The sequence below is a fragment of the Syngnathoides biaculeatus genome, chromosome 4 (genome assembly GCF_019802595.1).
Source record: "Syngnathoides biaculeatus isolate LvHL_M chromosome 4, ASM1980259v1, whole genome shotgun sequence".
NCBI lineage: Eukaryota > Metazoa > Chordata > Actinopteri > Syngnathiformes > Syngnathidae > Syngnathoides > Syngnathoides biaculeatus.
The window spans coordinates 16,502,729-16,528,646 of NC_084643.1; the positions used below are offsets into that span (position 1 = coordinate 16,502,729).

Genomic DNA, 25,918 nt, shown 5'->3' on the forward strand with positions numbered 1-25,918 from the left:
CAGGACCAGAGCATCAAGCCATGAGGGACTACATCGAGGACTCGCTGGCAGCCGGACTCATTCGCCCCTCATCCTCACCAGCCGGTGCGGGTTTTTTTTTTGTCAAGAAGAAGGACTCCACGCTGCAACCCTGCATCGACTACCGAGGACTGAACGACATCCCAGTCAAGAATAGGTACCCTTTGCCGCTTATCTCTACAGCATTCGAAATCCTCCAGGGAGCCCGGATCTTCACCAAGCTCGACTTGCGCAGCGCTTACCATCTGGTGCGGATTCGGGAAGGGGATGAGTGGAAGACGGCGTTCAACACCCCCACAGGGCACTATGCGTATCTTGTGATGCCCTTTGGACTGACAAACGCTCCGGCCGTCTTTCAGAACTTCATTAACGACGTGCTTCGGGAGTTCCTGAACAGATCTGTCTTTGTTTACCTGGATGACATTCTCATCTTTTCAGCAGACCTAACCTCTCACATTCAACAAGTCAGAGAGGTGCTCCGGCGTCTGCAGCAGCACCAATTATACGTGAATATGGATAAGTGTGAGTTCCATCGGGCATCCGTGTCCTTCCTGGGCTTCGTCCTGGCTGAGGGAGAGATACGGATGGATCCCGGGAAGGTCGACGCGGTGCTGCGGTGGCCTACCCCCACCAACAGGAGGGACGTGCAGAGGTTTTTGGGATTTGCCAATTTCTATAGGAAATTCATAAGGAACTTCAGTTCCGTGGCCGCTCCTCTGCATTCGCTCACCTCGCCACATACCCCCTTCGACTGGTCCGGGACCTGCCAGGAGGCCTTCAGCAGGCTCAAGGCAAGTTTCACTACTGCGCCCGTTCTCATTATTCCGGATCCAGATAACCAGTTTGTGGTGGAGGTGGATGCATCGAATTCAGGAATCGGAGCAGTCTTGTCGCAGAGGAGTCCCAGGGATGGAAGGATCCACCCGTGCGCATTCCTGTCTAGAAAGTTGACCCCGGCAGAGAGGAACTACGACGTGGGAGATAGGGAACTGCTGGCGGTCAAGAGCGCGTTGGAGGAGTGGCGGCACTGGCTGGAGGGCTCGCAAGTACCGTTCGTTGTCTTCACGGACAATAAGAACCTTGAATACCTGAAGTCTGCGAAGAGGTTGAACGCCCGTCAGGCCAGGTGGGCCCTATTTTTCACCCGCTTCCACTTTAAGGTGTTTTTCCGCCCAGGCTCCAAAAACGGCAAGCCGGATGCACTCTCGCGGATCCACGAGGGAGGGCGCTCGGATTCAGACGCCGCTACTATCCTGCCAGCGGGGTGCTTTGTGGCCGGTTTCACCTGGGCGATCGAGTCGCGGGTGAAGGAGGCCCTGGGAGAGACACCGCCACCCGCGGATTGTCCGTCGGGCCGCCTTTTCGTCATCCCATCTCTGCGGTGAGACGTCATCAACTAGGCCCATACCAACAAGAAGGTCTGCCACCCGGGTATGGCGAAGACACGTTCAGTGGTCGAACAAAGGTTCTGGTGGCCTAACCTCAGCAAGGACGTAAGGGAGTTCGTCAACGCCTGCCCGGTGTGTGCTGCCAATAAGACTTCCCGCCTACGGCCTGTTGGTGAGTTGCAACCCCTGTCCATCCCCTTTCGTCCGTGGTCACACATCGCGCTGGACTTCGTCACCGGCCTGCCGCCTTCACAAGGGAACACAGTGGTGCTGTCCGTAGTGGACCGTTTTTCCAAGATGCTCCACTTCGTGCCGCTTCCGAAGATCCCGTCGGCCAAGCAGACAGCCCAGTTGGTATTAGACGAGGTCGTCCGTTACCACGGCCTACCCCAGGACATCGTTTCGGACAGGGGTCCGCAATTCAGCGCCCGTTTCTGGAAGGAGTTCTGCAACCTCATCGGCGCTTCAGCAAGTCGGACATCGGGTCATCACCCAGAGTCTAATGGCCAGACTGAGAGGATTAACCAGGAATTAGAGACCGGTCTTCGATGTCTGGCATCCAGGGACCAGAGCACGTGGAGCCAGCACATCAAGTGGGTGGAGTATGCCCACAATTCTCTACCCTCCGCTTCAACAGGTATGGCTCCACTCCATGTCGTGCATGGCTACCCTCCGTCCCTGTTTCCTCCACTGGTCACAGACTCCGCAGTTCCGTCAGCCCTGGCCGTGGTGCGTCGCTGCAAACGGACCTGGGAAGCAGCTCGGAGGACACTGCTGCGCATGAGCAGCGCCTACAAGGCCGCAGCAGACCGCAAGAGAAGGGCCGCACCAGAGCTCAGAGTGGGACAGCGAGTGTGGCTCTCCACCAAAGATCTCCCGCTGCGGACGGAATCCCGCAAACTTGCTCCCAGGTTCGTTAGCGCGTTCCCGGTTTCCAAAGTTATTAACCCGGTCGCCGTCTCGTTGAAACTGCCCAGGTCGATGAGGGTGCACCCTACGTTGCACGTCAGCAGACTTCGCCCGAATCGCACGTCGTCGCTGGGTCCTCCGCTCAAATCCCCCCCGCCCCCCCGCATGGTCGACGATGGGTTGGTGTATACTGTGCGCCGGTTGCTGTGTTCCCGTCGCAGAGGAAGGGGGGTCCAGTACCTGGTGGACTGGGAGGGATATGGCCCGGAGGAGCACTCTTGGATCCCCTCCCGCTTCGTCGTGGACCCACCCTTGACCCCCGCATCGTGACACTCACATCCCGGACTCCCGGAGGGCCACAGCTGTCTCTGCCTCCTGGGGGTCCTTCTGAGGGATCATCATGTACTGGTCACCCGGAGGGAGTGGCCCCAACGTGCGTTCAATTGTCTTAACAGTTAATGATCTGATACATGGAATACAGCAACATCTGCATAACACCATAATAGCAGCAAACACAGCGATATAAATCAGTACTGATGCAATCAAGCTTTTATATTTACCAAAGACGTTTAACCAGTCAGAATACCAACTGGTGTCCACACCTGAGTGCTCCTTCATTTTGTTACTTAGCGTGCGCAGACCCTCCAATGCCTTGGTAAGGGGACCATCAGGAGACGTATTGTTGGGAATCAGAGTACAACACTGATCCCCAAAAATACCACACACTCCTCCTCTTTCATCTAACAACATATCTAAGCCCATTCTATTTTGGAATGCCATAAGAGACGTGGCAGCCAATTGCTCATGCACTGCCTGGAGTGCTGAGGTGGTGAAGTTCGCCAATTGTTAGACATTATAGTGGACATAATTAATCCGGTCCACATTTTTGTTTACTGTAACGAACAGGAAAATACTCTCCCATCCTGCTGCCACTTGATCCACCAATTTGTATTCATCAGGGACCCCTCTCGGAACTCCAATTGCATCTATGTACGTGGGGTCTCCTGCATTCAACCATTCTTGCATGTCCCTTTTCTTCCTCCCAAGGAAGGGGATTCTTCCCCACTGTCCAACGCCTTCCCAATCCATTCTGGTCAGATCTGATGCTGTCACACTAATTGGAATGATCAGCATTACTAGGGCGCACTTACCTGAGGCATTGGTGGGAAGCCTATCATACAACACTTTCACTCCACACCACAGCCAAACATCAGGACGAGCGAGAGGGATTCCTGCTGTCAAAGACACATTTTCATTACACCATGACTCCTGGATATTTCCAATCCCAGGGCCAGTCCCATTTAACTTTAGGCAGGTGAAATTTTGTTTCGCAAGTTGGGTGTCAAAAATAGGCTTTTTCTTTTCCATACCGTGGTTGATAATTGTCCAATTTATCTAACAAATCAAGCCATTGTTGAATCCAGTTGAAAATTGTCACCCAAGCGTTCACCTGTGTCAGTTGTTTACACTTCAGATTTAGCAGTAGTTGTTGTGTCTGTGTCAGCGTCTTACCACCATCTTGCTCTGCTTCATACCATACCGTTCCATTACAGGAATGATACACCATCACTCATTCTCCTTTCGCTCCATCACTTCTGTCATCCCGCACCATATGTTCAAACGCCAACATAGTCCACACAAAGCACAAGCCAGCAAGCAAAATAGTCAATAAAGTTAAACATTTGCATCGTCGTCGTCTTTGTTCAGACACTTTCGAGTCCGAGTTTGATCCAATTCTCGCCATCGTCACATTCCCTCTCTTGACCTGCCCGTCCGGGCGGTCAACTTTAAGCTCATCATTGGCAGGCACAAAGTCTGGGGCCGGGCGCAACTGTGAGTAATGGTATCACTTTTGTCCTTTAGTTTCCAATTGGACGGCGTGTGAAGTTCTAGCCAGAACCCTAAACGGTCCTTAACCAGCGAGGTTCAGTCCACTTCCGGGAAAGCACCCGGAGGTAGACGTACGGAGTGATGTCCGACTCTGGTGATGTTGATGACGAATCTGCAACCGCCTTGTCTGTGACCTGTGCAGACACACTGGATACAAGTGAATGAAGGTACTTCCAGTATGCAACGTGTGATAAATCAGGTGTCGGTACGTCAGCTGGCGGGATCAAAGTGGAGGCAGGCCCTGCCATTAGGCGACCAGTTAACAGTTCAAATGGCGCAAAACCTGTTATTTTGTGAACAGTTTGGCGGACGACCAACAGGGCTAGTCATTTTTGTTTGAGCCATGATCTTAGCCAATTTTTCTTTCAAATTCCTGTTAAACCTTTCAACTTTGCCTTGGCTCTGGGGGTGGTACACACACCCAAAGCGATGCTTCAGCCCCAACAGCGCCTCCACTTTAGCCATTGCTTTGTTGTTAAAATGTGTCCCATTATCAGATCTGATTAAAGCAGGAAAACCATGTGTCAGAATATAATGATTCACCAAAGCTTTAATGACTGACGTGGTGTCTTCCTTTGCACACGGATATGCCTCCGGCCAGCGTGAATAAGAATCCACAATGACCAGAAGGAACCGCTTCCCGTTGACCCTGTCAATCATGTCCGTGAAGTCAATTACAATTTCTGCTCCAGGCCAGGCCACAGGGGAGAATGCCCCTGGCTTGGGTTTCAATGTCGGTCGTGCATTAAATGTTTGACATAATTCACAAGCCGCCACAAACTGCCAGACCACCTCCTGCAACTTTGGATGCCACCACTGACGAAGTTTTGGAAGCATTGCCTGAGGCCCCACATGTGCCACTGTATGGGCCTCAGTCAACACCGAGGTCATGAGTCGTCCTTCAGGGAGGACCGGCTGGCCTCTGGGACCCACCCAAAGACCATCCGATCGCCTGACCGCCTTTGATGCGATCCACATAGATTTTTGTTCCGGCGACGACTTACCTTGTGCGTCCATAATGTCCTCCAGTGTAACCTCGGGTGCCACTGGAAGATCCGGGGGTTCCCCATCCCAGACCACAGCCGTGGTTGCTAACATCATCTCGTCCTGAGGGGTGTACCCAGCCACTTCTTTCGCGAGAGCATCCGCCCTCTCATTACCTTTTGCCACCATGGTGTTAGCCTTTGAGTGTCCCGGGACCTTTCCAATTCGTAGGGACCCTTAATTGCTTCATACAATCGCTCCATCAAAGTTTTATGAGCAATTTCTTTGCCTTTCGGTGTTAGCCAGCCATTGTGAGCCACCCCTTTAGGTCAATCAGGGAAGCCAACGCTGCATATGCCGAATCAGTATATACAGTTAATTGCTGTCCTGGACACTGTTCCAAGGCCAACACCAGAGCCAACACCTCAGCCGCCTGGGCAGAGGGTTTTATTGTCAACTTCTGTGCTGTCACCGGGAGGAAGAAAGAACCTTTCCACTCCACCACTGCCGCTGCCGCGTGGAGTGTCCCATTCTTGGCACGCCAACAACACCCATCCGTGAACATAACCCGTCCACCTTACAATGGTTCCGCATACAAGTCCTCATGGACCTTTTGATCTTTCTGTACTTTCAGAGCACACTCATGTGCCCCTTCCAGGAGGTGATTAGCCATGTTCACACCATCATGCACATACGTAACATTTGGTGCCGTCAATGTCTTCATTATCCGTGTTTGTTTTAGGGGTGTCAACGTAAATGCCGCCGATGCGACAAAAGCTGACACCGCATGGTCTGTTAACACCTGGACGGGATACCCCATGACCACATGTGCCGGTCTCTGTAGGACCTTTGCCAGGCCCGCCGCGTACCTAACGCAGTCTGCTTGTTTCTGTTCAATTCCATCTAATGGCACACTACAATACAATAAAACTGCCCTGTTTGTTCCATGTCTTTGGTACAATGCCGCATTCACTGTTTTCTCACTAATAGCTACATCTAAATGAAACACCTTATTGTAATCTGGGGTAGCCAAAGCTGCTGCTGATGCCAATTCCTGAATTAGTTACACAAACAATGCATCATCCTCAGGGGTCCACTGCAATGTGGCCTTCAAATTTCGGACCCCTTGTTTTTTGACCAGGGCCCGCAGGCCTGCTGTTTTATCCACATAACATGGGATGTAGGCTCGGCTGTAGCCACACAATCCCAAGACAGACAGCATGTCCTGCACTGTTACTGGACGTGGGTGTCGCAAGATGGAGCTGCGGTGATTAGGGGACATAGCCAAACCGGCTGGTGTGATGACACGCCCCAGAAAAACCACAGACTTGCGACAGCACTGTAACTTTTTCCTTGACACTTTGAAGCCCAGGTCAGCGAGCTTGACCAGCACTGCTCGTGTGGCTTCCACACACTGGTTGGATGTTTTGGCCGCAATGAGGAGATCGTCCACATACTGCAGGAGCACTGAGCCTTGGGGTAGTTCACATGAAAATAACAAGTCCTTCAATACCTGATTAAAGATTCCTGGCGAATTCTTGAAGCCCTGTGGGAGTCGTTTGTACTGCAATTTCACCCCTTTGTAAGAAAATGCAAACACGTGTCGTATTGACTCAGCCAGTGGTAAACAGAAATATGCATTCGCCAAATCAATTACCGTATACCACTGTTTCTGAGGATCCAGGGAGGACAGGATGCGATGGGGGTCAGGAACTGGCAAAACTGGAGTTATAGTTATGTCATTCACTGGCTGCAAATCGTGGGCCATCCTCCATGTCACCCCATCAGCCTTCTGGACCGGCCTCAGAGGTGTGTTCCAAGAGGACGCCGACGTTTCCAACACCCCCGCATCCCACAATCCTGCCACTGTGTCCTCCATACCTGTGTCTGCTTCCTTCGGCCATCGATATTGAGGACGGCGGACCTGAATGGAGCAATCAACTTCGAATTGGATCGGTTGAACCGTATGACAAAAACCAACATCAAATGGACCAGTCATGTTGTTGTGTTAATCGTTTCACCATGGGCCCCAATTGGCGGAGCTCATGGCCTGGCGACACAGCCAGTGTTACATGAGGCAGACCTTCCTCACCCATTTTGAACCATTGTTCTTGCTCTGGCGACAACTGCACATTCGCTGCCACTCCCTCTGGGCCTACAAAGATGCATGGTGACTGTAGTGTCCAATCAACTCCCTCGATTTCTTCAAACGCATCTCTATATACTTCATCCGAATCCCGATCGTAATATCGAGTGCAATGCAATGGGTCCACTGGGGGGTGGTAGGGTGCCAATGCCTGGATCCACGGTTTCCATAGGAGGTAAGTGGAGTAGACACCTCCGCCAAGTGGAGTCTCAGGATTCAATCTAGCCCAGTAGATCTGTGCCGTTTCAGGTACTGTGGGGAGTGGTGCCATCAACCACTGACCCCTAGGTGTCACAGGCTGGGAGCATTCCAGAACCTGTCTGCCAGGAAATGTCACTGTAAGTCCCTTCTCGCCATCCAATATCTGGGCTCTCAATGCTGACAACATGTCTCTGCCCATCAAATTGATGGGTGTGTCCATTGCATGAACATATGAATGATATAGTTTCTGTCCGGTGTTTGTGATTTCCGTTTTCAATGGCCGGGTAAAGGGCAGAGTCTGAGGACGTCCCGAGAAGCCGACCAACGTTGTAACTCGTCTCGACAATGCTGTACTTGGCAGTGGCATGTTGATTGATGAATGTGTTGCTCCAGTGTCCACCAACATCTGGACCAGAGTGTCCGCCACTGTCAACTGAAGCATTGGCTCTGCCTGGCCAGTGCTTTCCCAGGCCCCCCTATTCGTCCGGGCCGTACCACGGGTCGGCTTGGTAATACTGACCCCGTGGATTCGGCTGTGGCCAAGGGCAGGGCTGCTGCGGTCCCCCTTGGTGTGGTGGCCCTGCTTGCTGGTTCTGCTGCTCCACCCCTGGTGGTGGTGGGTTGCCATGACAATAACGTGCCCAGTGATCAGGGGACCCGCAGTTGAAGCAAGTCCCTGGAGCGAACCCATTCCGCCCCCGACCTTGGGGGGCGCCACAACCACGCCCTCTGTATCCACCACGGAACCCTTGGCCTCGGCCCCGTCCAGCCCCCACTGGAGTTTGATACATCTGTTTTTGTTTAACCTTTTCTTGTTTTGCCTCACCATGCAACTTTACCAACTGTAGTTTAACCAAACTAGTCGCCAGAGCATCAGTTTCCTTTTGATCTTTATTTGCTTTTTCCATGTAGATGCGGCAATGGTGTATCAAATGCCTCTTAAATCTCGGTTTCGGACAGACCAAAATATCCGGATCAATTCTCATAATCGCTTGCACCTCATTTGGGAGGCCGTTCAGCATCGCCGTCCTGAACATCATCTCAGCTTAAGGGTAGCTGCCTGGGTGTTTACTTGTGGTCTCAATCCACAGCTCCATTGCCTGAGCATAATGTTGCTCGGGAGTCACATCTTTTCCATAATTAAAAATTGTTGGCACCACATCCACCTCAGGTCCCAAAACAACGCCTCCGAGATCTCAGCCAGGGGCGTTTCTCTCCCCAGCTGGCGGGTGCCAACTGCCCCCTCAATATTCTGTAATTGAATCAGGGAACATGATCCCAAAATGGCTTGTCTAAAATCCCCCAATGCTACTCCCTGTCCTGACATGGCAGCTAAGAATTTAGTAATCCAGGCTTGTGCCCCTTTATGCAGGGGAGGCAATTTTTCCACCAATGCAGCCACATCCCGAAGCACCAAAGGCTCATAGTGACGGCCAGCATGAGTCACCACTAGGGGTGCCATTGTTTGAGGCTGCTCCTGCTGTGCCATCATTTTCCCTTTACTACACGTATTATAGCCTCGCTCCGCCCTGGACATGCTCTCCTCACTATCGCCCAGCCTCTCTCCTTCACTCAACGCTCTGAGCATCTGCCGCTGTTCAAGTAACACCACCTCGTCTTCCTCATCACTTTCCACTTCCTCCTCGCGGTGATCAGCGTTGCTGGGCATTGCCTGCCCATGTTTCTGTGTCCCTGTCATCACTTCCTCTAAAATCTCTCTTTCCTCACTCTGCACACTATGTCCTTCAAACAACTTCCGCAATGCCTCCTTCTTCATCAGCTTCGAGTCCTCTTACTCCTTGCACTAGTGGTGCCCCCGTCTCCTGTAAGCTCCGCCCCTGGCGCCAGCACGGGCGACTCCACACTCCCCCTGCTGTTCTCCGCACACTCTCTTTCTCTCATTCACAGCCTGTTCAATCAACTATATGGACGCTGGCGCCATCCGTGAACCTTCATCTTTTACATCTAAAACCATTCTGCCCCCCAAGGTGACTACGGGGGCCATGACTGGCGCCGTCGGATACGGTGGCGGCGCAAACACATACTGTCGCGAGTCCGACAACTGTGGATAAATGCCTCTCAGACATTCCGTCTTTTCTTCCACTTTTTCAATCACTTCATCCTCTTTCTTCAGAAACAACTTCTGACTCCGTTCTTTTTCCTTCTTAATTTTCTTACTTTCTATTCCACTAATCAACTGTGATTCCATCTTTGCGTAATGACCATTAATCTCCGACCAGACTTCAGTCCGTTCGTCTGAAGTGCTGGACCCGAGACCCCTATCACACTTCCGCTCATTCCCCATCTTGACATCCACCCGTGCGTGTCCCAACCACTTTTTACGCAGAACAATGTTAGTTTTCACACTCACACTCACACCGCTTCCACACTGATACGTAAATCCCAGATTTTAAACCGTATCGTAACCACGAATAGTTCCAAACTATTCTAGTAGGTAAATCCCAGATTTTATACCCTACTAATGTCCACACTATTACACTTTTACGCCGTTCCGCTCCTCCTTCCTCTTATAATTTAGCGTTGCCAATGTGCAGAATTTGAAAAGGAGTCTGCTTACCTTGTTTCACTGTGGGCCCAAGAGGAAAGACGATCGGACACGTGGCTCCTTTGTCAGGTCGTCACCTGGTGTGGACGTGGGTCCCTGACCCGAGTCCCAGACTCTTGTGGTTTTTCTCGAAGTCCCGGACTTCTTTTACCTCTCTTGCATCACATCGGGGTCATCATAGATTGTTGGAATTTTTATTTCTAAATCATCATAAACTTAAGTTAGTAATCTGACTCCAATTTGTGACCTTACCCAACTGCCACTCATCCAACAATACGCGCGCTCGTTCTGCAATAGAAAGGTATTGGGAAGCCGGCATTTTCACACACGAGTGGATTTATTCCTTCAACAAACACCTGGGTCTCGGGTCCCTCTCATTACAACCCTGTACGTCTCTGTTGCCACCAGCAGACGTTCTCTACATCCGAGTTTCCCAGAACAATTTTAAAGTACAATCTACTGATTCACTATTGGTTCTGTGTCTCCTCCACGTATCCTTGGCGCTCTCTCATTGGTCTCCTTTGGTCCGCCGGATGTTGGCCCGACTCCTCCCCTGCAGAATCGTGTGCTGGCTCCTCCTGGTGGTGGTTTCCTGACATTAGTTTTTCCACCAACTGCCTCTGAGTCCTCTCGTCTCCGCATCCTCCTTGCAGTTAGCACCGTTTGTTCTAAAACATTCCATTCTTGCACCAAATATCCTGTTTCGTTCAACCAGTCACACGCTCAGCACGTTACAGTCTCACACTTTCATACACAGGATGCAGCAACATCTAATGAACTACTTTAAGCTCAAACTCTTATATTCCTTTAGTTGCATGAACCACAGTGGACTCAAGGAAGGAGATAATAACTAAACACGAAAATGGGAAGGGTGTTTGTTACGGCTTTTGCTAATTAGTATCATATGGCAAAGTTTACTTATTTCAACTATTCTGAAGAATTAAAGAGAAATAAAAGGCAGCTAATGTTGCCAAAGGAGTGACTAGCATTACAAAGCAAAGGCAAACTGATAGAATAAATGGCGAAGCTACTGTTGAATTCTCCAGTCATATCATGAAGGGTGACTTTGGCGTAACACTTGCTCCTTCCCTCTCAAGTCCCTCCAATGCCATCGCACTGTGACCAAAACAGGAAATGACACTCAATTAAATTGCTTTATGTTTTATTACATTTTTATTGTTTAAATACAGGGTGTACATGTTTTTACATACATCGGAATAAAAATGAGAAATTACAATTTGGAGATTGGGAATGAATGAAACTCATGTATTTCCTATGGAACAAAATGTTTCAAAGGTTGAACAAATTGCCTTGAATATTTCACAAGAATGAATTATGTTCAAACTCCAAGGTTCCATTGTATATTTACCCCACCAAAACATATCAAATGTGTTTTACAGCTAGTCCACCAGTACGTAGCACGTACAACTTTAATACTACGAATCCCAAAATGCTTTGCTGGTACAGTGGTGTATCAGTCAAGACAAACAAGTAGCTCCTCCGGTTCTGTTGCAGTGATCTCCAACAATGTTACCAGGCTCCGTGGGAAAATTTACACTTCCCGTTCCCAAAACTCGCCACAAAAGATGGAAAAGAGGGCCTTTCAAGACAGGTGGGAGGCACATTATCTGTTTGTGACAGATGTTAGATTTCAAATAAACAGATTTCATCTATTACTACCATGTATGTCTTACGGCACATTCAATTTCTCATGTCTTTACCAATTCTTAAGTTTGCTTATTCCAGTTTCATTTAAGTTTGTTTTCATCTGACAAGGTTTAACATTACATATTTGGCAAGAAGGTAAAGCATGAACACAGAATCAATCTGCAATAAATTTTGAATCCCCCCCCAACCACTCACCCTCCCCTGACTTTGTCCCATATTTTAATTTTGGACTACCATAATTTTCAGATGTGACACCCCTGGACTCAAGCCTTTTAATGTTAAACTTTGGTTTAATCCATGTATAAGTTTATTAATAAAACCCAGAACACTAAGATAAAGATAAAATTAATAAACACATACATCCATCCATCTTATACTGCTTCTCTGGGCAGCAGCTTTAGCAGGGATGCCCAGACTTCCCCTAAACCAGTCACTTGATCCAGCTCTTCCGGAGGGATCCTGAGGCTTTCCCAGGCCAGCTGAGGGACATCGTCTATCCAGCATTTCCTAGGTCGTCCCTGGGGTCTCTTTCCAGTGGGAAGTTCCTGGAACACCTCCCCATGGAGGCGTCTGAGAGCCATCCGGATCAGATGCCCCAGCCACCACATCTGACTCTTCTCAATACGGAGGAGCTGAGGCTCGACACTGAGCCCCTCCCAGATGACTGACCTTCTCACCCAATCTCTAAGGGAGAGCCCAGACACCCTGTGGAGGAAACTCATTTCGGACGCTTGTATCCAGGATCCCGTTCCTTTGATCATGACCCACAGTTCGTGACCATAGATGAGGGTAGGAACATAGATCAACTGGTAAATTGAGAGCTTCGCCTTTCAACTTAGCTCCCTCTTTACCACAAAGGTCCGATACAAAGTCTGCATCACTGCAGATGCTGCACCAATCCGCCTGTTGATCTCCCGCTCCATTCTTTGCTCACTTATTTACTTGGCCCAAGATACTTGAACCCCTCCACTTGGGGCAGGACCATGGTCTCAGATTTGGAGGTGTTGATTAGCATCCCAGCTGCTTCACACTCAGCTGCAAATCGCTCCAATGAGTGTTGGAAATGACGCCTTGATGAACCCAACAGAACCACATCATCTAAAAAGAGCAGAGATGCAATGCTGAGGCCACCAAACCGGACACCCTTTATGCCTCGGCAGTGCCTAGAAATTCTGTCCACAAAAATGGTGACAAAGGACAGCCTTAGCGAAGTCCAACTCTCACTGGAAATGAGTCCGACTTCTTGCCGGCAATGCAAAACAAACTCTGACACCGGTCATACAGGGACCGAACAGCCCATATCAAAGTGTTTGGTACTCCATACTCCCAAAGAACCTCGCAGAGGACTCCCCAGGGTTCATGGTCTAATGCCTTCTCCAAGTCCACAAAACACATTCACACTGATTGGGCAAACTCCCATGCACCCTAGAGGATCCTGCCAATGGTTTAGAGCTGGTCCACCGTTCCACGGCCAGGATGAAAACCTCATTGCTCCTCCTGAATCCAGGGTGGGTGAGGAGTGCGATGCCCCTGTAGTAGGAACACACTCTCCGGTCCCACTTCTTAAAAAGATGTCCCAGCGATGTTGGTTAGGTGTGTCAACCAGCACAGCCCCACAACATCAGAGCCTTCAGGACTTACGGGCGAATCTCATCCACCCGAGGGCCCTGCCACCAAGGAGCTTCATAACCACCTCGGTGGCCTCAACCCCAGAGATATAATAGTCCACCTCGGAGAACCCCCACTCTGCTTCTTCATGGGAAGGAGTGTCGGTGGAATTGATGAGGCATTTGAAGTATTCTACCCACTGACTCACAATGTCCGAGTTGAAGTCAGTTGTGCCCCATGCACACTATATATACACAACAGGCACTGACCACCTTACGGCCACAGCTCCAATCAACCACCTCAGCATTGGAGGGGCGGAACAGCGTCCACTCGGACTTAATGTCCCCCGCCTTCTACAGAACATGAGCAAAGTTCTTTCGGGAGCAGGATTGATATTCATTCTGACAAGGGAGTCTGCCAGCAGACCCTCACAGTACGTCTGGGCTTACCACGTCAGACTGGCATCTTCCCCCACCATTGGAGCCAACTCACCACCAGTTGGTGATCAGTTGACAGCGCCGCCCCTCTCTTCACCTGAGTCTCCAAGAAATGTGGCCGTAAAACCGATGACACGATGACTTACTGGAAACAATATATTTTTTAAATTATTTTTATTTTTTAAACTATTAATTCAAACAAAATAATATAAAAAAAGGTTTTAAATATGGTCACCTCAGCTTTTAATCTTTTGAGGGTGATACAAATCTGGCCTAATATTTGGCACTTCCACGGCAATGTGGTAGAATTCATTCGCCTCACTAAGAAACATGTTAAAGTGCAAATCCAGAGGAAATTTATTTTATTTTGTCTAATAAGCAAATGTAGGTAAAATGTCATATTTTTTTTTTTAATTCTCAACACAACAGAAATTAAATTCGCATCAAAGTCAGTCTCAAGATTTTGTTCGAAATGTCACTTACATTCGGCATGTTTCGGTACTCTCCAGAAGGTGACGTTACACCAAGACAACATTTAGCCAGAGAGTGAAAAAGGTAGCAACGATAATGAGGAAGTGTGTTGCATACGGCTGTTCTGCATAAAACGTTGACAGTCAGCTTACATGAATGGCTGAAAGATGAATAGTTTGGCAGGTTATGGACCAGGTTTGTGAAGACAAAGTGGGCGCATTGGATTTACAAATCAAAGTGGAAAGTAATATGTTCCAAGCATTTCACGGAGGACTGGTTTGAAAACCCGGTGCAGCATTCAATTGGCTTTGGTAGCAAGTAAGTACATACGTGTTCAATTGTTTAGTATTGACACGTATCTACCTCGTTTTAAATGTAAGTACATTAGCGATACATATATATATATGTCAGCCAATATCCATATCCATGTGATGTTTAGAAGGTGACAAAATTTGGACACCGTATAAAGTTACTCTACTGTTGACGCTGCGGTCTTCCTGAAATTTGACTCAGGCGGTGTCTGCTCTCAAGTCTCTTTTGAGACAAATGTAACTCGAAAATGAGCTAACGAGTGGAAGGACATGGTCACACACTGCCTAAAGCTAAGTCATGTGCTCATTGTACCTTACAATGCCCACGGTTTATTACGCAAAATGTTAGAGCCCAACTTTTTTTTTAAGGAGATTAATGACTTTAATGATTTCTTGTAGTTGTTTCCCAATCCCTTAATAGAATATAATGGGTTTAGGAAACAATAAAGACTAAGGAGTGTGGTATGGGCTGACTTCTTAAATGATTGTAATTTTTTATATACAGTATGCCATTTGAATGTTTTTTATGTGGCCTTGTGTTAATCCTCGTATCAATTATGATCCCTAGAAATGTAATATTCTTGCACCCTTCATATTCACCATGTTGGATAATTGGTAACACTAACATGATAACATATTACCGAGTAACCGACTGAATGCCATTTTGTGGCCTAGATATATGTTTGCTCGCACGTGTGTCTGTATGTGTGTCTCTGCGTGTGTGTGCGTGTTTTCTTTCCTTGGCAGAGGCAACCTCACCTGTAGGTCTAATTACTTTAATCTTCCTTTCTTTCTTCTTTTTCCTTTTCTTTTGTCTTCCTCTATCACTCCTACCCAAGGGTACATACACATTAACATTCACTTCACATATTCATACGCAGGTTCTCACAATAACCAGTAATTAATCAGTATGATAAATATTGTTTTCCTCTGTAAGAACTGCAAACCTATATTTATGAGGAAGCACCCCAAACCAGTCAAGTGCTTGAACCCAACCCCACAGGAGAGAAACCTCACCATCTTAAAATACTTAATTTCTTCCAGTCAAAGAAAAAGGTGAGAAGATGCATCTTAAAAGGAATCTCACAATATGGCTTCATTTTTAACTGCCCGGATCACTTGCTCAGCAGTCCAGTTCAGACTCAAACAATGTTGTCGACAGTAAGATATCAAACAGTGTTTCTCTTCTGACCTTTAACTGATGGCTTTCACATGTGCTGTATCAGTTTCAGATGGTCTGAGAATGACAGAAGAGAGAGCAGTAGGAGATACATCCAAGTGCCAGCTTTATTCATGAGCAAATGCAAGCTAAAATAGTGAGTAATTTAATCGTTGCGATGAGGAAGTTCGGCAGCATGGCAGCGCAGCTGTAGAGTGTTGGCCTCACAGTTCAGAGGAACAAGGTGGCTCAGAAAATGGATGGATGGATGAGCAAATTACAACGTTTGATAAACATTGGCCTCTGGCGATAGGAGGTACCCTGAGGCTGTTCTCTGTTGGTGACTCTCAGGAACTGCAGCTTAGAAAGACAAAAGAAAATAGATGTGATTTTGAGGAACAAATATGACTGCCGGTGGCAGGGTGGTTACTGGTTAAAGTATCTGCCTCACAATTCTGAGGTCCGGGTGTCATGTTGTCAGTTTTGGGTGGGTTGTGTCAATTTGGTGTTTTCCTGTGTTCCATGTCTCATGAGCTCATTTTTCATTTTTCAGTTCTTGTCGGTCCATTGTCCTTATCATTTGCTGCTTTGCTTGTTGCGTTATTGAAGTTATTTCCGTCCATGCCATGATTTCTCAGTGCTGTTAAGTTTCTAGGTTTGGTTTATGTAAGTTATTCTTTATACTTTGAGTATTTTGGTTGTTACATTAAGTTGTTTCTCCTGGAAAATAAATACCTTCTCGAGATTCTACTTGTGTCTTGTGTCCCTGCTTCCATGCACTCTGGTCCTCCACGCTTTTCCTTGCCTTCCTCGCCCTTCACTGACTGCCACCGGGGTTCAAATCAGGTGTGGAGTTTGCATGTTCCTCCCATGCCTGCTTGGGCTTTCCTCACACATCCCAATCCCAATCATTAATGAAATAAATAAATAAATAAATAATGAACGAATGCATTAAATGCATTAATTGGAGACTAAGTTGCCATAAGGTGTCATTGTGAGTGTGAATGTTTGTTTTTCCTGTGTGTGCCTGGCGACTGGGTGGCAGTAACCTGTAACAGTTCTTTAAAAGTGTTATTTAATATATACTTCAGTGTGTTTGTAGTATTTAAAGTACATTATCTGAGGGTTTATAAACTGTCACTCTGCCAACCACCTGAGCAGATTGCACAGCTCATACCTTCTTTTTCTAATAAATAAAGTATCATTGAATCTTTCTCTCAGATAATGACATTTGCAACGGAAAAAATATGGTACAATGGCAGCAGTTTTGTTGCACTCAACAGTACTCATAATAATTATGAACTATACTTATTTGGAAAAATGTAATTATTATGTATTCTCATTGTTAGTCATATAGTGGGCAGTACAGTGGGGCAGCTGTAGAGCGTTGGACTCACAGTTCTGAGGACCGGGGTTCAAGTCACAACCCCGCCTGTGTGGAGTTTGCATGTTCTGACCGTGCCTGTGTGGGTTTTCTTCAGGCACTCCGGTTTCCTTCCACAATTTTCAAAAACAGGCATTTATTGATGATTCCAAATTGCCGTTTGGCGTGATTATGAGTGGGACTTTTCTCTTTCTCCATGTGCCCTGCGATTGGCTGGTAACCAGTTTAGGGTGTACCCTGCATTCTGCTTGATGACAGCTGGGATTGGGTTCAGCACCCCCACGACACATGTGAGTATAAGCGACTCAGAAAATGGATGGATGGATGGATGGTTGTGTCATGCTTATGAAATGGTTTTTGTTTTGTTGGACATGTTACTTTTGCAAATACTGTAAGTTGCTATGGCAATTGAATAATTGAGAGTGCACCTGTAAATAAATTTGTGATGTTACACAAGAGGTTGTTCTTTTTTAATGAAAAATTAAACGACAAAAATTTACCATGTTCTTTTGCCATGTGTATACATTTTTATCAAGTTAAAAGGTTCCCGTTTTGATTATTCCAACAATTTCCAGCATACATGTGGGGTCATCTTTTGCACATGAAGTTTAACTATAATTGTCTGCACAAAAGAAAAATTAGCAGTGTTGTACTATCAGCAGAAATGCTCTACAATGGTAACATATCCCGAGCACTTTAGAGGTGCTAGAATATAATTGGAGAAATCCATAAAACGGAATATCAGGTATTCAACATTCGGGCGGTGTCAAGTCGAGTACAGAGAGTTCCTTACAAAGGGCACCTGGCTAAATGCAATGCAGTGTCGTCAGGGATTAGGCTGCTGTCTAATGGCACGTGTATCAGTGCTGACAAATTTCAAGAGTGCACTGCTCATCTCAAATACCACTTTCTCCAACTGTAACATACAAAATGACATCCTGCATAAATATACAACTCTTCCAAAGCCTATTCCAGAAGCATTCTGTTACATCATTTTGTTCCCCACAAGCTCTCTCTCTCTCTCTCTCTCTCCCCCCCCTCCTTTAACGTTCCACCCACCCATCCTGTCTTTATCTTTTCTCCTCAGAAGCCTTCCCAGCCGGATCATCTCTGTCTGTTAGTGTCAATTAAAAGTGAAATATCTGCATTTGTCAACATATCATTTGGGGGGGGGGGGGGGCTGTGATGCACCGCTGATTTGTCGGACAATCCCTGACACGGGGGAGTGAATGTCGAGGCAGTCTTCTCCCTCATTAGACCTGGAACTGGCACGATGATGGCTGATGCCACTGGGAGCCTTCATTCCCCTGTGACATGATACTAACTCGAGAACAGGCCTCATCTGTCAGTCCTTTCACTTGCCAGCCAGCGATCCAGTCAAGGAGAACAAGGGGTACATGAGTAGAGGAGGGTGTACAAGAGGGTCACTGGTGCACTCTTAAGGCATATAAGGGTGCGACTATAATTACTTTTAGTTCAACACCTCTATAGCTCATTGCATTTGATGGTGGACAATTTGGCCTGTTGACAGTTTATTGTAGGCTGGTTGCTTTTTGGTCTTCTGACACAATCAAGAAATGAAAGTGGTCATTAACATATAAGGCCAGACAAATAAATACTCAGCATTGCCATATTTATTTGTTGCCAATGGTTTGTAATATTAATGTGAATAAAAATGGAAAATAGAAACAGCCAGGCCACTTATAGACACTTGTCAAGACATTGTATTTAATTTTTTCTTCTATATATCCACTTTCATTAACACCAATGGAGACGTGCTTGATCTAGTATATAGAAATTTTTATCTTCTCTAAACCAAGTTCTCCATTTCTGTAAAAGAACTCTTCTGTTCCTCTTTGTTGAGAGAATAAAATGGAAACCAGGTTATGATGATACACTGGTCTGTTTACCGGTGCCCACCTTTCTGTTTCTTTAGCTGTGCTAATAATGCCAATGTCAAACCTGGATCATTGTGTCTACCATACAGCCAGTTCCGACACCTGAATAGATCGGTCTTGCTAAAGGGACCAAATGCGAACTTGGATCAGCCGCTGAACCTGGACACAGTTTGACAGACTCAGAAACTCAAAAACTCAAACTGGGAAGAGCTTTTGTTAAAAGACAAGTTGCGGAGGTATGCTAATCATCTTTTATTTCCCCAAAACTTTGAATACTGTTGACATGGTTGAATGAAAGCAGCATATGTCCTTCTTAGCGAGAAATATTTCATGACCTCAAATTGTTTGACCATTCTCAACTAGGAAAACAGTACAATATTGTGTACAAATGGTGGCACAGTGGAGCAGCTGGAAAGCATTGTCCTCACAGTGCTGAGTTCACTCCCAGCCCTCCCCGTGTGGCGATTGCATTTTCTCCCCGTGCCTGTGGGGGTTTTCTCCGGCCACCCAGAGAAATCCCACATCCCAAAAACATACAACATTAATTGGACACTCTAAGATGCCCCTAGGTTTGATTGTGAGTGCACTTTTTGTCTCTATGTGCTCTGCGATTGACTGGCAACCAGTTCAGGGTGTACACTTCCTCTTGCTTCTTGACAGCTGGGATAGGCTCCAGCACTCCCACGACCCTTGTGAGTATAAGCAGCTAAGAAAATGGATAGATGGATACAAACCTTTTATTTATTTGTTTATTTGTGCAGGGTTATTTATTTTACTACATACTACAAAGCATTAAAACAAGCAGTGTTACATACTAGTCACTAACAGATTAGGAGAATTGTTTCAATTTATCAAAAATAATTTGTAAACCAATACAAATGTGATGATTTTAGTTCTGTGGTGTATTTTTACTTCATAAACAAACATACATCAACATTTACACAAAGACAAAAAAAAATTCAGGATGTAGACAATTTAAAAAAATAATAAATAATAGATAAGAAAATATACACGTATGACAATTTCCCAGAATGGGACTTTAATTTGAACAAGCATTAATTGGACAAATTCTGCTTTTAGCAGGAACAATAATAATGTAAACAATTCTTTTAAAAAAAAATTCTGAATGTAAATTGAAAAAAGCAGGGCTCATTTAGAGAAATATTGATATTAATAAGTTTTAAAATAGCTCAGACTCGTGTTATAGAAAATCCATTCACTCCCGATATTGTTGCCTGAATTGGAAATAGACAATCTCAAATACCAATGCAATAAATCCTGGGTGGACTGTAGCAGATGGTCTGGATAATCTGCCATTTTCTGGTGAAATTGTTGACTCTCATGGTAACAAAAACTCTCTTCTGTTGTTTGTATGTGTATGCAGAATTTACATGCACACCTGGATATAATGAAAAATAATAAATAAAAATCTGTTCACATTCACAAACCTCTACAGCTCAAAGACCCATATCAGTCCAGTACACAGAACCATCAACTCCATTTACATTTCTATTTCAAGCATTTAGTGCCCAAATAAAAAGATAAGATAAAGATAAGATAAAAAGATAGCGGTTTACAGCTTTGAGTATAAAGGTAAGCAGTTTTGCTCATGACATGTTGGGAAAATTGTGACTAAATTAGTATGAACATGTCTGGGTACTGTCTGGTTATGGCATTGGTTTAACACGTGAAATTATATTTATGGTGAAGCAAGTTATGACCAGCAATTGCTCTCATATTAACATGGCAACTTTTTAAATGGATTTTGTTCATTAAAATCCTTATTTTTGAAAATATACAAATTTAGACTAAATACACACCGTTTGCATAATTTTAAACGAGACCAAAAACTTCATATATACATTCAGGATATTAAAGCCATTACTATTTATCAGTTTATGGCTAAATAAAACAACCAGTCAGTGTTTCCAACACCAGGCATGCCCTCCTCCCTGGGTCTGAGTGCTTGCTCGGCACCTTCATTGCCAGCTGTTTCGTCTGCATTTGAACGTGTGTATCTAACTGGCTCAAATTGATAACCTTTAACGCCTTTAATAAGCTCGTATTCCTTACCGTCTTCTTGGGATCCTTCAGAATCATGTTCATTGCTTGAATTACCGGAAAATTCATCGTCGTTCTTACAATAGAGTCCAATGGCCGCCATGATGTCATCTTTTGACGTCATGTTCGCTCTCGGGTTTTTCCGCAGTGTGTTCGTGTATTTCCGGGGAATCCAGCAATGCCTGATAAACTTTTCCCTATAATCAAAAAATAAAAATGTTTCCTTCCTCACTAATTTCAGATTTGAATTCAGCATAAAAAATACTGTATAATATATGCAAAAGTTGCATTGAAGACTTTACATACTCTTTAAAATAGTGATTTTGTATGGTAAATATGTGCCACCAAGATTTGAATTAAAAATGCCATTGAAACTGGCTATAATTCGCTGTCTGATACTCACCGTCTAACACCCAGCCAATCCAGTTACGCTTTCCTATGTGACATCATGTGACTAAGAAAGCGTAACTGCTAGTTGAATTTCAGATAGCAAATTGTAGCCAGTTGAATCTCAGGAGACTGAAAATATTGCGTTTGAATTTTAAAGGTTGAATTTTTTTTAATATGGCGAATTTGTTACCATTGAAAAGTTAACCTGAAATACAGCTATTAGAAATTTGATCACTTTGAAATAACAAATTGAATTTTACAACATCAAATTTTCAGTGGCATTTTTAATTCAAATCCTGATGGGACATATGTACTTCCATAATTTTGTTTATAAAGTAAAATAACCATCCAAAGCCACATGCCCCTGTGTGAATCAGGAGAGGTGGTAAGAGTAGCCAAATATTGTTTCTCAATGCGTACTTCTAAGAATAATTTGACTCAAGGAAAAATAAAAAGTAGTCCTCCAAATAGTGAAGAAAGAGTAAGAAAAGAAAAACAGTAATAAACAATTTACAGTACTTAGTTATTACTCCAAAAGAGTAACAAAGTAGTCAGTGGAAACACTACAAGGACTGAGTAAATCGTGAATAAGTTAAACTACCATGAACATCAAATAAAGTAAAACAATAAAAAATATGAATACACAAATTCAGATATAGCTGACATATGTCACGTTATCTTGAAATATTGAGAAAGATAACAAATGATGAATAAAATCTTTGTAAATGCAGGCAAATTCATTTCCAAGACATGGTCTTTTACTATTTTGTTTGTACTTGTTAAAAAGCACAGTAGGCTGAACAGGCAGATAGTACAAAAAGAGTAACATGGCTCCAATGGTAATAATAATGGTCAACTCGCTATAATAATGGTAGACCCTATGGAAATACTGGTTGGTCAGACAGAAGAATAGAGATGGGAAGAATGTGCAGCAAGTAAAGGTGATTAAGGATAGCGATGGAAATATGTTGACTATGCCAGTAGTGTGCGAAGTAGAAGGAAAGGGTACTTGAGAAGTTGATGAATGAAGAAAATGAGAGAGAAGAGAGAGTAGGAGAGGAAGCGTGAATGACCAGGAAGTGGCAATGATTAGGGAGGGGGAAGTTAGAAAGGCACTTAACAGGATGAAAAATGGAAAGGCAGTTGGTCCTGATGAAATACCGGTGGAGGTATTGAAGCAATTTGGAGAGGTGGCTGTGGAGTTTTTGACCAACTTATTCAATACAATACTAGCAGGAGGGAAGATACCACAAGAATGGAGGAAAGTGTACTTGTCCCAACTTTTAAGAACAAAGGCGATGTTCAGAGCTGTGGAAACTATAGAGGAATAAAGATTATGAGCCACACAATGAAGTTATTTGAAAGAATAGTGGAGGCTAGACTCAGGACCAAAGTAAGTATCTGCGAGCAACAGTATGGTTTCATGCCTAGAAAGAGTACCACAGATTAATTATATGCCTTGAGGATGCTCGTGGAAAATTACAGGGAATGCCAGAAGGGGCTGCATTGTGTCTTTGTAGACCTAGAGAAAGCCTATGACCAAGTAGCACCAAGAGAGGAACTCTGGTACTGCATCCGCAAGTCTAGTGTGGCGGAGAAATATGTTAGAATAGTACAGGACATGTATGAGGTCAGCAGAACAGCGGTGAGATGTGCCATAGGTGTGTCAGAAGAATTGAAGAGTTTGTTTTCCAAACGAGACATAGGCATTTTTTTCAGATTTACGAAACTCGCGCCAAAATTATCCGAGCTGGATAATTTTGTGTGTGTGTGTGTGTGTGTGTGTGTGTTGTGTGTGTGTGGTGTGTGTGTGTGTGTGTGTGTGGGTGTGTGTGGGTGTGTGTTTCTGTCTGACCAAGCAAGAGAGAGAGAGATTCCAGAATGTACCCTAAAGATGCATATTTTAGAGGTATATAAAGTCTACAATGAAATAGACCTAATGTTCCACAACCAAAATGAACAACCAAAACATCTGGAATTTTCCAGTAGGTGTCCTCTCAAGTGTGGATTGAAATAATCTAAATTTGTGAGTTGCAATTTAATATTGACAAGCAGTTTATTTTGGAGTTTCTGATGTAAACAAAGGTGGTGCATCTGATCAAACAACAGTCACTCATAATCACACTTAGGGACAATTTAGAGTGTCCAATTAATGTTGCATGTTTTTGGGATGTGGGAGGAAACCGGAGTTGTAGATTATTGGTTGTCTCACTTCCCTAGGTGTTATGGTTTGATCCCTTATCTATGTTACCCACACGCTATTATGGGGAGAACATGCAAATTGGACACAGGGAGGGCTGAACTTCAACCCGGGAACTCAAAACTGTGGGGCCAACGCTTACCAGCTGCGTCACCATGCCACCACATACATTTCAATAAAGTCAAATTATAACGGTCAAATGAGTCATTTTTGCTTAATAGTATAACATGTAATCTCAATGCTTGCTTAATCATAAATGCACATCTCTTTTTAACAAAACAGCAATATGTGGTTAAAATATGAAATAATTACAAAATACTTTGGTATATTGAACAGTAATATTTAACACAAAGATCCCGGAAAGATACTTACAGACAATGCCACGTAAAACTAGGGTGTTTGTTGATTAAAATAGATGGAAAGGAGATCAGAAGTCTTGCAAAAATCGCAGATAACTAACCTGATTTTTTTCGTTCTTTTTTTATACTTCCTGTTTTGAACCAAGACTATATTATGTACCAAACTCCACCACTAGAAGGCGCCAATTTTATTTGTTAACTTACAACAGCAAATGCAATCAAGCACATGGAGGCAATGGAAGCACATTACCTGAGAAGGTTTTATGGTCTTCATCGATCCTCAGTTCTAAAGTATCAATGACTCCAACACTTAAAATTAAGTGTTACATTTACATTGTAATGCTTTCATTCGTTACAGTGATTTCTCCAACACCAGCATGGCATGGCAATGACTATCAGGTACTTGTGGATTCATACTCTGGCTGGTTTGAAATCGACCTTCTCCACCAGCAAACATCAGCAATTGTGATAACCAAACAAAAGAGACACTTTTCTGTCCATGGCACGCCACATGTCCTCATCTCTGATCATGCCAGACAGCACACCAGTCAGCGCTTCAAAGATTTCGCCAAATAATGGGATTTCATCCACACTACCAGTAGTCCTGAATTCTCCAAAATCCAACGGCCTCGCAGGGAGATCAGTGCACAGTGCCAAAGCCGTGATGGAAAAGTCTCACAGACATGGATCAAATGTCTTCCTAAGCATCTTGAATCTCAGGAACGTCCCTCAAGATCCAACATTAGGTTCACCTGCAGAACGCCTCATGTCGCGTCAAACACGCATTGCCGTTCCTGTCTACACCAAACCGCTAGAACCAACACCAAAATGCAGCCAGCAGGTCAGTGCCCAGCTCTTCAACACAAGGCTCACTTTGAAACACCATCATGACAAGTCAAGTCATCCACTGCAGCCTTTAACAGAAGGACAGGTGGTTCGCATGCAAACACCCAAGGGTTTCAATCAGCTGGGTGTTATCAAGGAGAAAATCAAGGAGCCCCGCTCCTACATCATCCAGTCAAATGGGACAATTTACAAGAGGAACCGCCGACACATTTTTCCTGTGGCGGAGCAACCACCACAGCTCCAGATAAACGATCAGGATTTACACACCAGTCACCAGACTGTTAACAGCCCCACATTGACAGCATGCACTACACACTCGCCCAAAAAGAACAGAAGCAATCCACACTACATAACACGCTCAAGTTGTATCTGCAGACCGAATCCTTAATACAGATGAAAAAAAAAATCTCTGTGTATTGTGTTAAATGGTTAAAATGAATATTTGTTTGATTACCTAGTGGTAATTGATTCATCACATCATCTATGTTCATTTTCTTATAATTCATCCAGACTTCATGATGCTGAAGATATGTTGTTTGTCTTCATGTATGAGGGATTATTTTCATTTCAGAGGTTACTACGAGAGCTACTGCTAAAGCGTTAGTTATATAAGGAATGTTTGAAGTGCTTAGCTAGTGCTTTTTGTTTATGTTCATGGATGCAAGCCAAAGGAAGGGGGTGTAGATTGCTTGTCTCACCTCTCCTAGGTGTTATGGTTTGATTCCTTATCTGTGTTATCTATGAGGTTGTTCTATGCTTTTACCTGGGCAGTCCATGATACCGTCTCGCTGTGTTACATGTCTTTGGACTCCAATAAACGCTCATTGCTACAGAAACCTGTGTGCTCTCTTATGCACACACAAGAAGCCAGTAGCATTTACTGGAGGGCCCAGAGAAACCTCACACAGGCACAGGGAGAATACGCAAACTCCACACAGGTGGGTCTGGGATTAAACCCGGGACCCCATTACTGTGAGGCCAACACACTTTCCACCTGATCCAACATGCCGCCTATATATATGTA

At 45.0% G+C, this 25,918-nt stretch overlaps 1 long non-coding RNA gene and 1 pseudogene across 3 annotated transcripts; both read right to left on the reverse strand.

The window, feature by feature from the left end:
• Positions 1 to 2,910: 2,910 nt before the first annotated feature.
• LOC133499602 (uncharacterized protein K02A2.6-like) lies at positions 2,911 to 5,398 on the reverse strand (annotated as a pseudogene).
• A 9,873-nt stretch (positions 5,399 to 15,271) lies between these two features.
• LOC133499600 (uncharacterized) lies at positions 15,272 to 24,186 on the reverse strand. Of its 3 annotated transcripts, none has more exons than XR_009794706.1 (3): positions 24,062 to 24,186; positions 21,157 to 21,296; positions 15,272 to 16,116 (listed from the first exon to the last, which is right to left on the reverse strand). It is a non-coding gene; the product is annotated as an uncharacterized LOC133499600 (long non-coding RNA). The 3 variants fall into 3 exon arrangements; XR_009794705.1 differs by having other exon boundaries at positions 21,112 to 21,296; XR_009794704.1 differs by lacking the exon at positions 15,272 to 16,116 and adding an exon at positions 19,882 to 20,437 and having other exon boundaries at positions 21,112 to 21,296.
• Between the last annotated feature and the right edge of the window lie 1,732 nt (positions 24,187 to 25,918).